At 47.6% G+C, this 14,675-nt stretch overlaps 1 long non-coding RNA gene across 1 annotated transcript; it reads left to right on the forward strand.

Annotated features, from left to right (window-relative positions):
• Window positions 1–1,576: 1,576 nt before the first annotated feature.
• Window positions 1,577–7,191, forward strand: LOC122475638. Its single transcript, XR_006295258.1, has 3 exons — window positions 1,577–2,612; window positions 4,778–4,928; window positions 5,578–7,191. It is a non-coding gene; the product is annotated as an uncharacterized LOC122475638 (long non-coding RNA).
• Window positions 7,192–14,675: the final 7,484 nt, after the last annotated feature.

Below are 14,675 nucleotides of genomic sequence, written 5' to 3' on the forward strand. Positions count from 1 at the left end.
GCACGACCTAGACCTAGTTCTGTGCACGTGGCCCCATATGGGCCTCATCTGGCCTCCAAAGGAAGCGCCCTGGATTGTTCGCTCCATTCAGGAAAAACTAGGCCCCTGGGTGGAGTAGCAAAAAAGTAAAAAAGACAGCATTGCTCTGATGGTCCCTCTGCCGCTCTGTTCCCTGAAGATCTTGAAGCGTTCTCCTGAGACACGGGCCAGGTCTTGGGCCTCACTCCCAGGATGATGGTAGGGCCACCGCAGAGGCATGCTTTTTCTGCCGCTCCCCCATCCTTCTTCCCTGGGATCCTGGGAGCTACAAGGCCCCGTCCCATGAGGTTTTCCAGACCAACTCTCCTGATTCAGACATGCGGAAAATAAAGAGCAGACCCCAGGGAATAAGCAAAAGGAAACTGGAGTCTTTGCTGCATTGTTATCTCTTTACCACCTTGGAAAGGGATGCTCATCTCCTAGTTAATCCTTGCTAAGTGCTCCTTCTCTCCCTCCTTCAAGGGCTCCTCTGCTTTTCCTCCTTGGCCTGCCCTCCAGACATCCTCCATTCTTCACCTCTTCTCGCTCACATCCTTCATTCATTTCTGTGGCTTCCCTATCTCCTGAAACCCTGGTCTCTTTGCTCAGCCCACACCTGCTCCTGGGCCCCAGCCTCAAATACGCAGCTAGTCCTTACACATCTGCACCCGGGCTCTATAAACTTAACATGTCCCTAACATAAATCTTTTCCCCCAGTCTCTTCCTACCCCTTCCTATCTTCCATGGCACCATTGCCCCCTCTGTTACCTTCCCATTGCTGCTATAACAACTTACCACAAACCAAGTGGCTTATAACATCACACATGTATTATCTTATGCTTCTGGAGACCAGAAATCCAAAATGGCTCTTGCTAGGCTACAACCAAGGTGTTGGCAGGGCTGCATGCCTTCTAGAAGCTCTAGGGAAAAGTCCACGCCCTTGTCTTTTCCAGTCTCCCAAGGCCACCTGCATTCCTTGGCTTATGGCCTCTTGTGGCCAACAATTATGTCCCTCCAAGCTCTGCAGTGTCCTTCCATTTTCTTCTGGAAAGGTCGTGCCTCCTTCTTTCTTTACCTTTTTAAAATTTGTATTTATGTATTATGTATGTATGTATGCATTTATGTAATCTCTACATCCAACGTGGGGCTCAAACCCTCAACCCCAAGATCAAGAGTCACACATTCTACCAACTGAGCCACCCTGGGGACCCCTCCTTCTTTCACTTCTAAGAATCATTATGATTATATTATCCACCTGGATAATCCAAGATTATCTCCCCACCTCAAGGTCCTTGCTTTAGTCACATCTGCAAAGTCCCTTTTGCCACATAGGTAACTTAGTCATGGTTTCCAGGGATTAGGACTCGAACATCCTTAGGGGCCATTGTTCTACCTTTCACACCTCCTTTTAATAAGAATTGCCACCATGGGGCACCTGGACAGTGCAGTCAGTTGGGCAGCTGGGCATCTGGCTCTTGATTTCGACTCAGGTCGTAATCTCACCGTGAGATTGAGCCCCTTGGTGAGATCGAGCCCCATGTCAGGCTCTGCACTGATGCTTGGAAGTCTGTCTTTCTCTTTCTGCCCCTCCACTCCTTGTGCTCTGTGTCTCTCAAAAGAAATAAATGAACTGTAAAATAATAATAATTGCTACTGTTACTAGCAATTTTGTAGTCTGGGCTCTGGGCTGATTTTCTTTTTTCCTAAGTATTTTCATGCACAATCGAGATGATACAAAACGAAAAGAGTCCTTGAGTACTCCCAAAAATCTACTAGCAAGAGAAAACCACTCATCTGCAGACACAGGCTAACTTTCATGAAAAGGGAGGGATGACACAGAGGTCAGAACAAGAGTTCAGAGGGGAGAGCCAAAAGCCGTGAAGGATTAGTCCATATGGATTTAGCCCATATGAAATCCAACCAAAGCCTGGTTGGATTTCAGAATTGGTATGGACCACTTTTTCCCTTTTGAACAGGAATGTACATAGCAGCTATCTTATGCCCCTCCTACCTTGTATACAGGGTATGGTGGGAGCAGATAACTCATCTCTTTGTTTAACTGGTCAACAGGAAACTTTCACGGGAACCTGTTTAAGAAACTACACCCGAGGAGTCTTACCTGCACCTGGACTTGATGTAGATGATGAGATAGATACAGCTCGTGCTGGAGTGAGGGGAGACTTTGGGTTTTTGTGGGGAGGGGGGCAGGGGAAGAGTATATTTTGCATGCCAGAGGGGTGCGAACATTAAGGGCCAGAGGGCAGAGGCGGCCATCTTCCAAGATGGCCCCCATTGTTCACAAGTCCCAACAATCACAATTTTGCAAAGTCCCTTGCATACTGCACCAGTAGCACATGGCAAAAGTGATGCTACACAACTTCTGAGGTAGCTCATCAAAGACTGTGGCCGTTATTTGGGGTATGTTGTCTCTCTGTTTCTGTCTGACTCCATCTTTCTCTCAGATTACTCACTGTGGGGACAAGCTGTTGTGTTGTGAGTAACCCCATAGGGAAGCCCACCTGGTGAGGAAGAGAGACCCTGAGACAGAAACACCCAACCAAGCTGCCTCCAGAATCCTGAGCCTCAGAAACCTCGTGAGATATATTCATTGTTTTGTGTTACTAACTTTTGGGGTAATTTGTTATGTAGTGATATCTGTTTCAAGGGGCTGGAGAGGTATGCTTTAAGAGGTATGATCTCTTGAACCAATCCCCCTGTTCAAATGTCCTTAAGCAGCTCCATTGAGTGGGGCCTCTCTGGTAGCTGTTTCCTCTGCCTGGGATGCCTGATTTTCATAGAGCCAACTTTCTTATCCAGCTCTCTCCAGAAAGTTTCTCCTGGCTGCCCAACCCAAAGGAGTGCCCCTATGACTCCTGCAGTAATTCTCTGCTTAGCATTTCTCACTCTGTTATGTTTGTTTGGTTTTTGTTATCTGTCTCTCCCACTAGAATAGAAGTTCCATGAGAGAGGGAGCTTGTCTCTTGCTCGGCATCTAAAACCGTGCTTGGCATAAATAAATGAGCCCAAAGAGCTCTCATTTCCTGCCGTCACTTCTCTACAGCTGTCCCGCCTGTCTTACCAAACTACTTGAAGTTTCTTTTCAGTCATCCTATTTCACACATTGTTCTTTTTCCTGGATGCCTTTCCCTTCTTCTGCTTTTGGTGAAAACCCATACATCTTTTAAGGATCCAGAGTTTCTCCCGCCATAACATTTGCCATCCATTGGTGTGACTGATCGTCTAAGTGTCTATGCCCCGCCAGATGCTGGACTCTGGGGGGCCCGGACTGTGCTTCTTCACCATTGCATCTCCAAAGATCTAGCAGAGCGCTGGCCCTGTGGCCCTCAGCGAGATGAGTCACAAGAGAGGGAGGCCCTGTGACAGGTGGCTGGGACTGGCCTGTACCCACACGGTGTCCTTGTCCCTAGGGCCTTGCTCCCTACTAGCTGAGGAAGGGGTGGGATTCATCCTGTACCCCGTATACATTAGTGTTTGCTCCTAAGTAAAACCCAATGTGTGAATTGATCTTTGAGAGAGCCTGGTGAATTGCGGGCACCTGGAAATAGGCTTGGGATGGAAGGAGGGACCTTAGCTGTCAAGCACTTGAACCCCAGAACAAACTTCTGTTCGTCTCAAGGTGGGACACTGGAGCAAATGGGTTCTGTGGGGCTTCCAATGTACGGGGACCTCTGCTCCCCCTCGTTAGTCCGTAATGCACACTAGCAAGCTGCATTACTGTCTGCCTTGTTCTCCTACCCTATAGCGGCTGGAAGGCCAAGTTGTGGCGGGTTTGGGGGGTGGGATCACATTGGCAACAGGAGGGAATATGTGAATTAGGAGGCAGAAACAAAGGGGAGGAGAAGAGAAAGAAGAGGGGGCCACTGCTGGCTCGAGACTCTCCTTTGAAACTCACAACACATCCCCCCCCCCCCCCGACGCACAACACCCTCCTACCCCCACCGTAAAAAGCTCTTTCTCAGAACAAAAGCCCTGTCACCGAAAGCACTTATTTAACCACAACAACAGCAAGATACACTAGGTACAAAAACATCTTTCTCAAAAATTTTTCTACTTCAATTCAACAAATATTTATTTTCCTGAAAAAGCAGAGATCTATAAAAAAATAGAAGCATGTGGATTTGTTGTTTGGTTTTGATTGAAAAGCCTATCGGCGCAACCAGGAGAACAGCATTGCCCCAGTGAGCCAAAGCACAATGGGAAAGCGCTTTTAAAATAGAAAAGAACACTAATATATAAATCCACCAAGGTGATTTTAAAACACAGCAGCACCTCCGTGCGAGAGTGGGGGATGGGTCTCATGCTCACAGACAGCTCGTCTTCTGTCTTCTCTTCCCAGCGGGCTGCTTGGGCACACAACTTAACCCAGGGTGAGCCTCCGTCATGGCGGTGATAGGATGCGGGGACACATGTAAAACCGTCATTAATAAAGGCATGCCCGGGGTACCTGGGTGGCTCAGTCGCTCGAGCTTCCGACTCTTGGCTCTCGGCTCAGGTCTTGATCTCAGGGTTGTGAGTTCAAGCCTCACCCTGGGCTCCACGCTGGCATGAAGCCTAGTTAAAAACCAAAACAAAAGGTATATACCCCCCTCTCCCCCAAAAAGGTACACCCAACTAGCAAAAAAAACAATGTGAAAATTCATTTAGAAAGCACACGGGAGTCCAAAGAGCCACCTCTGGATAGAAAACGAACACTCACATGGCCCTATCTGTAAAATGGTGGCTTCCGTTGTCCTCCCAGGAGCTGTGATGCCGAAGGGGCTGGTCAAGAATCCAGGGGCCAACACGGTGGAAGAGAGATGCAGATCCCATCGGTGATGTGTATCATGCGGCCTGTGGAGCTCGGCACGTTGTGTCAGCTGGTACCAAGCAGGGTACAGCCGTAATGCCAGGTAGAGCTTTGCCAGGCTGGTGTCAGAGAGAGACAGCTGTACCCCAAGGCTGACAAGTCAGGGCGAGTGGGAGACAAGGGCAGGTGCTTTCTTGGACCCCGCGTCTTTGTGTACTGCAGCGGTGAGTGTGACAACCACGCTGGCTTGGTTAGTGTTGTTCTGAGCCGTTTCAGTCCCTTCAAGGATACTGCCAACCATTCTAGCATTTGCAAATGTGCCATGAACACTGGAGGGGACTCCCGGGTGAGAGGGGTCCTCAGAGGGCGGCTTCCCCGTGTTCCTGCCTCACGGGGTGGAGAATGCCTCTCAGGCTCACTCGGGTTTCCTTCCTGACCTCGGAGCTCTCTGCCTCACTGCCTCCCTTCCTCTGCTTCTGTTCTCCGTCCCCACCCCATGCCCGCGCCACACACCTGCACCCAGGAGGGACCTACCATGCCCTCTGCCCGCTGCCCCATGCCCACAGACATTTCTTTGGTGAAGGCCATTCCCTGGCTTAATTATTGCAGATCTTCTTTGGCTTTTGGGTCTCCCAAAGTCCAAAGACTCTTCAGGTAATTAAACCTGGAGGGACAGGCCGAAAGAGACCCACCCCCCGGGCCTTTGGAACTGGGCTGGGCGATTAGGTCATAATTGATCTTTATTGTTGCAGCTGAAGATTATTTATCCTGTTGTCGAGGAGTCTTGTCACTGCTGCCCCACCCCAGGCTGGCCAGAGCCGAAGCTGACCCGCCCCGGAGCCCTGACTTCAGCCTCAGCCAGGTGGACCTGGGGACGGTGGCTGGGCTGTTTACTCCCCGTCTCTCTGTGGGGGCCCCCAACCCCACCCCACCACTGACCTTACTGCATTTCTCACCCTCCTTGTCACTGCCACACCTTTTGTCTCTCTGGGCCATCTCAGCCCCTGGGCCTCCGGACTGTGATCAGCCCTCCTGGGGACCAAAGCCCAGGGTCAGAGAGGAGAAGCGCTCAGGCACGTCCCTACAGCAGCCTTTACTCCCAAGTTCTGAGAGCTTTCCCAGGCATGCCCTGGAAAGGAAACCAGGGCGGGAGGAATGAGGTTCCCTAGAAATATATTTAGATTTCCCAGTGGAGGGACGAGTGGGAGGGTGGAAGGCAGGACTGTGAACTACACTGGACATTCCGCTCCACTCTGTCCCCAAGGCACGGAGGCTCCTGCTGGAAAACAAAAAATCCTCCCTGGAAAAGAATGGGAAAAAGAAAATTCTTTTACCCACCAGTAAATCTCCCAGGGCTGTCCTGGGCCATGGAGATTAATTATATTACTATTTGTGATAATAATACATCTTATAGCATACTCTAAAACATTTTTACTGATTTCATTTTGCTCATCCGCATGACCTCATTTGTCCGGAGCGATGAGGAAGGGCAGAGATGAGCTGTGTCATAAACAAGAGGGCTGGGGACAAGTCAAAGAGTGCCCTGCCTCTCCACCTCAGATCAATTATGCATTTCCTTATGACAATGTGGGGGTCTCCTCTGGGAGGTTGTGACTTTCACTTGCTGGGTTGAAATCCCCTGGTAAGACTTCAGGGTGATGCATCGATACCCCGACAGGGGATTCAAGGTCTCCTACCTCTTTTAAGCGGCAGGCCCCTCCTGGGCTTGCCAGTGTCTCGCTCTAGAGAGCAGTACCCGCTCAGCGTGACCACGGCTACCATTATTCCACGCCCACTGTGTGCCAGGGTGTGTGGCCAGAGTTTACGTGAATTACCCTATTGGATTCCCTCAATAAATCCCAGTGGAAGCCTCTCTGATGACTCTTATCTCTCAGATGAGGTGATAGGATCAGAGAAGAATCTGCCCTAAGGTCACACAGCTAGCGAGAGGCCAGAGCCAAGATTTAGACCCAGGACCTCCCAGACTCTGGAGCAAATGCCTGAACTGAAAGACATCCTATGGCACAAGACTATTCCCCCGAGCTAATGTGCCACCTGGTTAGAGTGGAGACACTGAGAAGAGAAACCAAAGGTCAGCAAAGATGAACTCAGCGTCAGAGAACGTGCAGCTGGGGTCCCTCCCAGAGGGCCTACTGATGACGACAGAGTACAGGCGAGGAAATGGGGGCCCACAGAGACCCGAGTGATTTGCCCTAGACCAAATGGCAGAGCTAGAACGAGAGCCCGGGTATCCTGGCTTGCAGGTTCCGAGCTGTCCCCTCAGCCCCCACGGCCTGCCGTGTCAGAGGCCATCAGCAGGATCTATGGTCATCACCCCTCTTCAGCCTGGAAAGAATCTTCTTGGACTAAAAATAAGCCCCCCAAAACACAAGCAAAGAAACAAGCAACTCCTCAAGTAATTGATGAGATCTCTGAGTTATGCTCCTATGAGTATCCTCATAAATGCCTGATACGTTCAACTCATGTGGTCCCCTAACCACAGCCCTCCATCCCCACCCCTGCTGTGTTGGAACTAGAGCAAAGAAACACCCAGACTGGCAGCGGGCCTCAGCACCCAAACGGAGCTTTGGTTTGCGATCTCAGTCTGGTACGGAAGAGACGACTGTCCTAGCTGTAGCCCTGGAGTCCAGTGACCTCCATCTCACTGGTCACCCCTGCCCCGCTGCTGCCTGCACTTGCACCGGGGCCATTTTCTTAACTACGCAGGTCTCCAGTCCCTGGGGGTCTGTGTCCGGAGAGCAAAGAAGCCACACCCGCTTGGCGAGACCTGGGTGGGGGTTTTAGCGGGGGCGCCGCAATTCTGAGTGAGCCGTCTGCAGACTCTGGCTGGAAAACTAGCTCTCAAGAAAAAAAGGCTGCAGACTCTGGCTGGAAAACTAGCTCTCAAGAAAAAAAGGTCCGGGCGCCTGGGTGGCGCAGTCGGTTAAGCGTCCGACTTCAGCCAGGTCACGATCTCGCGGTCGGGGAGTTCGAGCCCCGCGCCGGGCTCTGGGCTGATGGCTCGGAGCCTGGAGCCTGTTTCTGATTCTGTGTCTCCCTCTCTCTCTGCCCCTCGCCCGTTCATGCTCTGTCTCTCTCTGTCCCAAAAATAAATAAACGTTGAAAAAAAATTTTTAAAAGAAAAAAAGGTCCTGATGTGTAGAGACTACTAATTTTTATGGTGTAAAAACTGCTACAGTGGCTGATTGCAAGTTACCAATGGATTTAACATTCCTGAACATTCGGCACCTGGCCTTCGTGAACGGGCATGAGCTGGCCCCAGCATACCATTGCCCCTTGCTATGCTGCCCACCTTTGGCTCCCAGATGTCCTTGATGCGGGGGCAGATTTTAGTTCCGTCTCAGTCCCTGGCAGGTGTCTGACAAACAGTCTAGGAAAACCAAATCCCAGACAGTACATCTCCCCAAGCTCCCAGGTTCCAGCCACAGGGGAAAGAAGCAAACAGTGTAAAGCCTTGATGTCTGAAAGGGTTTTTCTTCCAAGAAGTTCAAAGCAGTTGCTGTGTCTGATCTTACCTTATCCTCTCAACACCCTGGGAAAGTGGGGAGATGGCAGGAATGATTTTGGTATCCCTTCCTGAAAGATGGGGACACTGAGGCCCAGAAAGCTTTGACAGCTTGGTCAAGGTCACCAGCAGTTTGGAGCAGAGGCTGGAATGGGAAGCTCCATCCTGCCTTTCGTTCTCAACCTCGTGGCCCCTTCCCCCACTCTGTTGTCTCCTGACCCCGCAGAGCAGGCAGATGCGGATGGAGAGGCATAAGATCTCCCTGTGGTTTTCCCAGACGGATCCCAGGCCGTACTTCCCAGCTCTCCCAGTCTCAGACCACACACCCTTAGCACCTCCAGGGGAGCTGGCCCGACAGGCTTCCCTTGGGGTTGTGCCAGCTCTGTCTCCGCTCATTAGCAGGTCTGTTTCCAGGTGGATCCACCATGGGGTCATTAAGGCAATAAACAAGTTCCCGATTGTCGGTGGGCTGGACCTGGCACACCCCCCCCTCACCCCCCCCTCCCGTTCCCTGCATTGTGTGGAGTTCCAGCGGGCCCACACAACCCCCGAAACAATGCCTCACTTCCTCCCAGGAAGCTGCAGACCCGAGCCAGTCTCCTGGGCTCGCCCACGTGCTCTGGCCAAGCCATTGTGTCCAAGACGGCCGGGTCCAGCCATTCCCATGACCAGGGTAATTACATCCTCTCTGCCGTCCAAAAGTAGGAGGGCAGGGGGTCGGGGGCCAAAGAGCCATAGCTCCCCATGGCTCCCAAACCTCCCAGTCCCTGGCCAGCAGGCCTGTGGTCCCCGATGACCATTTGGATTCCATACCTCAGCCTCTTCCCCGGATCAGGGGTACAAAGAAGACCGTGGAAACACATGCAGGCTGGAGCCCTAACCAAGCTTCTCAGCCCTCCCGGCACCCCTTTCTCTCTCTGTTTGGCTAGGATTGTTCCCTGTGTCCCCAAAGTGTTCTTGTATATATCCCCAGGGAGGGGCTGAGTGGTGGCACAGAATAGGGCCCATCAATAATGTGACCAACAAGGCCATCCGGCTTTGCAGACGTTTGTCTGGTGGAGAGGAACACTGACCAGCCCAGGGTGTTCTTTCTCAAGGGTGTCTAATGGGTCCTCAGTGGGGCCTATGCCACAGTCACGGCCAATTTGGATTTCTTTCTTTTAAACAGCTCTGTTTAGGAATGATGTCTTAGGGAGAGGAAGGGACCTGGGACAGGTGGAGGTAGGATCTGAAAGGAAGATGAAACTCGCGGTGGGGACAAGACCAAGAAGCCTAGGTCAGGTCTGTGAAACTTCATGGGCAGCCCGGAGAGCCTGCCCCTGGGGGTCCACGGGAGAAGAAGTGTTGAGGTCGGAAGGCAAAGGTGCCGGAAGCTCTGTGTGTAGTCTCTTGCCCTTGCCAAGACCCAGCAAGAGCCGGTGAGGCTGATGTGTTTAGTTGAGAGCCAACTCTGCATCCGCTGAACGCAGTCTGCGCAGGCTGCTGGGCTTTGGCCCAAAGCCCTTACCTGAGGGAGCATCGACAGCTCATCCTCGCAGCCAGCTGGTAGCAGGTACGGAAGGCTCTGGATTGTGGAGGCTGATGAAGAAAGGCCTTGGCTGGGGGTGGCAGGTGGGAAGGACACGCTGGGAAAGCAGCTTTTCAGAGCGCGGAGCCTCTGCTGTAGGATGGCTTTGGGGTATGCTGGAAATATGTTGGAGGGGTGGGAAGATGGAGACGGAGACTGGCTTCTAACGTTGCCTTTTGGTTTTCTTTTCTTTCTTCTTTCTTTCTCTCTTTCTTTCAAGTTTATTTATTTATTTTGAGAGAGAGAGAATGAGAGAGTGTGAGCGAGGGAGGGGTAGGGACAGAGAGAGGGGGACCGAGAACCCCAAGCAGCTCCCACACCGTCATTGCAGAGCCCGACACGGGGGCTCGGACTCACGAACTGCGAGATCATGACCTGAGCCGAAATCAAGAGTCAGACGCTTAACCGACTGAGCCACCCCAGTGCCCCATCTTTTTAGATTAACTTCATTGGGATATAACTTACTTAAAATGAAATACAACATTCCTAAGGGTACAGTTCAATAAGGTTTGACAAATATTTAAACCTATGTAATCACCACCACAATCAAGGCGAAGAACAGTTTCACCACCCCCAGCAAGCTCCCCTGTGCCTCTTTGCAGCCAACCTCCCTCCAGCTCCTGCTGTGGTTTCTGTCACTATAGAATACTTTTGCAAGTTCAAGATTTTCATAGAAACAGAACCATAGAGTTTGGACCCTTCTGTATCAGGCTTCACCCAGTTGTTCCATGTAGAAGTAGTTTGTTTCCTGTCATTGGTGAGTAGTAGTCTACTCAGCTTTAGCACACTTGGTTGATCCATTCACATATTAATAGACATTCGGGTTATATCCAGTTTGGGACTGTTATGAATACAACTTCTGACGACATTAGTGTAAAAGTCTTTGTGGATATAAATTTTCTTTTCTTTAGCTTTATTTATTTATTTTGAGAGAGAGAGAGAGCGCGCGCACATGCAGGGGAGGGGCAGAGAGAGAGAATCCCAAGCAGGCTCCTCACTGTCAGTGCAGAGCTGGAGGTGGGGCTCGAACCCACGATCTAGGAGATAAAGAGTTGGACGCTTAACTGACTGAGCCATCCAGGCACCCCATGTGGATATATATTTTCATTTCTCTTGGCTGTTCTATTTAGTAGGGGAATTATTAGGTTATATGTAGGTGTATGTTAACTTTATAAGAAATTGCCAAACTATTTTCCAAAGTGGGTGTAGCCTTTTACACACCCACCAAGATTACAGGGGAGTTCTGGTTCCTCTGCACCCTTGCTCACACTTGTATTGTCCATCTTTTTTCCTTTTAGCCATTCCGATAGGAGCGTAGTAACATCTCACTGTGTATTTAATTTGCATTTCGTTGATAACTAATGCTGTTGAATGTGGCTGTTGGCCATTGATATATTTTCTGGGTGAAGGGATTGTTCACAACCTTTGTCCATTTAAAAAACTGTATTCAGTTGTTTGTCTTATTATTATCGAATTGTAAGAATATATACATTATACTTTAATTATATATTCTGGGAGCACCTGGCTGGTTTAGTCTAGAGCGTGCGACTCTTGATCTCAGGGTTGTGGGTTCAAGCCCCCCACTGGGTGTGGAGATTACTTAAAAATAAAATATTTTTTAAAAATTGTATATTCTTAATATATCTTTATGTATTCTGAATACAAGTCTTTTGTAAGATACATGTTTGTAAATACACAGGTTATGACTGGTGACTTCCTTTTTTTTGTTTTCCAAAAGCGTCCTTTGAAGAGCAGAAGTTTCTAATTTCAGTGGAGTCAATTTTATCGTTTCTTTCCTGGTGTCCTTAGACATCTTTCTTATCCCAAGGTCACAAAGATTTTCTCCTGTGTTTTCTTTTAGAATTTTATCAACGTAGCTGTTCTGTTTAGGTCTATGATCCATTTCTCGTTTATTTGGCATGTGTTGTGAGGTTGGGGTCAAGGTATATTTTTTTCCATAAGACTCTACAGTTCTTCCAGCATCATTTGTTCGAAAGATAGCCTTTCTTCTTTAAGTTACTGTGGCACGCTTGTCGACAATCAATTGACAAAACACGTGTAGGCCTATTTCTGGACTATTTTGTGTCACGCGTGTATATGTCTGTCCTTATACCGATGCCACGCTGACTTGACTACTACAGCTTTATAGTAGGCCTTGAAGAAATAAATGTAAATATAAATAAACATAAATATCAATATATACATATATTTATAGGCCTTGAAGAAATAAAGATAAATAAAATAACGCCTACCTTGCTCCTCTTTTTCAAGATTGCTTTGGCTACTCTAGGGCCTTTGAATTTCTACAGAAATTTTATTTTTTAATTAAAAAATATTCATTTATTTTGAGAGAGAGAGACAGAGAGAGGAGGGGTGGGGCAGAGAGAGAGGGAGAGAGACAGAATCCCAAGTGGGCTCTGTGCTGTTAGCGCAGAGCCCCGTGCAGGGCTCGATCTCATGAACCATGAGATCATGACCAGAGCTGAAATCAAGAGTTGGATGCTTAACTGACTCAGCCACCCAGGTGCCCCTCCACATAAATTTTAGAGAAAGCCTGTCAATTTCTGCAAATATTACAAAAAGTTGTCTTATTCTGTTGGGGCTGCTGTCACAGAATTCTAGGCTTACCATTGACCTAAACAACGGAAATATACTTCTCACACTTCTGGATGCCGGGAAGTCCAAGATCAAGGGACTGGCAGATTTCGGTGTCTGGTAAGAGCCTGCTTCCTGGTTCATAGCTGACTGTCTTCTCATTGTGTCCTCACAGGGAAGAAGGTGTAAGGAAATCTCTCTGGGGACTTTTTTTTTTTTTTTTTATAAGGGTACTAATCCTATTTGTGAGGGCTCTGTCTCCATGACCTAATCACCCTCCAAAGGCCCCATTTCCTAATATTATCACACTGGGAATAGGGTTCAGCATATGAACTTGGGGGTGGGAGGGGGGACACAAACTTTCAGTCTATAGCAGTTATTATGATTGGGATTACACTGAATCTGTAAATCAATTTTAGGAAACTTAACATTTTAACAATATTGAGTCTTCACATCCATGAACATGGCATATCTCTTCATTCGTTTAAGATCTTTAAGTGCTCTGATCAATATGTTATAGTTTTCCATGTAAGTGTCTTACATATCTTTTATTAAATTTATCTCTAAGTATTTCATATTTGTTGATGCTACTGTAAATGACACCTTTTCATTTTCCAATAGTTTGTTCTAAGTATATACAAATACGAGTAATTTTTTTTTTTTTTTGGTATATTGATCTTGTATTCTGCGGCTTTGCCCAACTGATTTATTAGCTATCGTAGGTTTTGTTGTTGTTGTTGTTGTAAATTACCTAGAGCTTTCTGCATTCATATCATTTTAGCCATGAATAAAGACCATTTTATTTCTTCCTTTACTGACTGTATGCCCTGGATTCGTGGATTATCCCACTTTGTATATTAGTGGGTTCTACTTGCAAAAATTTTGTTAAGGCATTGTGTCTGTTGTTCAGGAGGGTTATTAATCTGTAGGGTTTTTTCCTTGTAATATCTCTGGCTGTGGCATCTGGGTAACGCTGGACTCATAAAATGAGTTGGGAAATATTCCTCCCTCCTCTGTGTTCTGAAACAATTAATATATAGTCGGTATTATTTCATCTTTATTTTTTTCCTGAGTTTATGACTTTATTTACTTTTTATGAATATCATTTATTGTCAAGTTGGCTTACATACAACACCTAGTGCTCATCTCAACAAGTGCCTTCCTCAATGCCCATCACCCATCTTCCCCTCTCCTCCACCCCTATTATTTCATCTTTATTTTATTTTTTTTAATATATGAAATGTATTGTCAAATTGGTTTCCATACAACACCCAGTGCTCATCCCAAAAAGTGCCCTCCTCAATACCCATCACCCACCCTCCCCTCCCTCCCACCCCCCTATTATTTCATCTTTAAATGATTGATAGAATTTTGCCAAGTTTTTTTTAACTTATGAATTCACATCTTTAAAAAATTTTCTATTTTTTCTTGGGCCAGTTTTTCTAACAGGTGGTTTTCAAGTAATTTGTCCATTTCAGGTAGTTGCCAAATTTATTGTATACAATTGTTTATAATACCCCTTTCTTATCTTTTTAATGTCTGTAGGATCTGAAGTGCTGCTCCCTCCCTTTCATCCTTGATATTGGTAATTTGTATCTTTACTCTTTGGTTGTTAATCAATGTAGCTAGAGGTTTATCAATTTTATCGATCTTTTTGGAGAACCAGTCTTTGCTTTCATTGATTTTCTTCATTGTTGGTCTGTTTCCTATTTCACTGATTTCTAGTCTTATCTTTATTATTTTCTTCCTAACATTGCCTTTTGAAGGTTATAGAAGGGCATAGGTTCCTACACCCACCTTCAATCATAGATCATGGAGGGTCCGAAGGGAAAAGGGTCTTCGAAGTAATTTTGTCCAACCCTTTCATTTTATAGGCAAACAGAAATCCAAGGGGGACAAGTTTTTCCTCAGGCCACTTAGTTTTCTTTCAAGGCCGGCTCATTTATTAATTTACTTATTCTTTCTTCATTAATAAGGTCTTACTCATTCATGTAAGGCATAATCGTTGAACTTACACTATGGGCCGGACACGGTGTTCTGTTCTAAGAAGATGAATAAGTCATAGTCTCTGTCTTCAAAAATCTCCCAGCCTAGTGAGGGAGATAGCAAGTAATCAGACAAGTACAGTGCAGGACCGATACATAACAGAGGTGTTCGTAGGG

The sequence above is a fragment of the Prionailurus bengalensis genome, chromosome E4 (genome assembly GCF_016509475.1).
Source record: "Prionailurus bengalensis isolate Pbe53 chromosome E4, Fcat_Pben_1.1_paternal_pri, whole genome shotgun sequence".
Lineage (NCBI taxonomy): Eukaryota > Metazoa > Chordata > Mammalia > Carnivora > Felidae > Prionailurus > Prionailurus bengalensis.